Source organism: Xenopus tropicalis, unplaced genomic scaffold, assembly GCF_000004195.4.
Source record: "Xenopus tropicalis strain Nigerian unplaced genomic scaffold, UCB_Xtro_10.0 Sca46, whole genome shotgun sequence".
NCBI classification, from domain to species: domain Eukaryota; kingdom Metazoa; phylum Chordata; class Amphibia; order Anura; family Pipidae; genus Xenopus; species Xenopus tropicalis.
This window is the reverse complement of record NW_022279392.1, coordinates 1-585: the sequence shown is the minus strand read 5'-3', so window position 1 is coordinate 585 and position 585 is coordinate 1. Positions and strand designations below refer to the sequence as shown.

Genomic DNA, 585 nt, shown 5'->3' with positions numbered 1-585 from the left:
AGGGACTATATCACACACGTACGGGGGAGAGTTGGGCCCGGGATGGCGGACAAACTCGCTGGATATTACCGGCACTTCCTGCTACTCCAACCTGTCTCCCATCTTCTCTCCTTTTGGGGGTCTGTCAGACGCTTCGGGTTCCAGCGCTCAACCAATCACTGATTCTCCTGTATGAATTCAGCCAATGGCGCAATAACCCTGCAAACATCAGCCAATCATAGAAATGAAATGGGACAAGCTACCCTATCAGAAAAACAGGAAAACAATAGCCAATAGCGAGAGAGTAATGGATAAAAAGCAATAGTCGCAACAGCCAATCAGATTGCCAGAATGCGTGTGACGGAGAGCACATGGGCCAATGACACGACAGGACTGGGAGACATTGCGCAATCGCAGAGCGGGAAGCTTGAGAGACAATAGAGGGAGAGATGAATGAAGGACAGGAAGACCTCATCCAACCAGAAAGTAGAAACCAATGGCGGGTTCAGTCATGTGGAGACTGACGGAATAATTGCCCAATCACTGTTTAGCAGTGGTCCCTATGGGCCAATCCCTTTCTCCTATGGGCAGCTTGTGAGAATAAGC

At 49.6% G+C, this 585-nt stretch overlaps 1 protein-coding gene across 1 annotated transcript in view; it reads right to left on the bottom strand.

Annotated features, from left to right (window-relative positions):
- The window catches only part of porcn (porcupine O-acyltransferase), a gene marked incomplete in the record, with an annotated part of 8983 nt that extends 8891 nt beyond the window's left edge, over window positions 1-92 (bottom strand). Inside the window, 1 exon segment of the mRNA NM_204034.1 lies at window positions 70-92.
- Window positions 93-585: the final 493 nt, after the last annotated feature.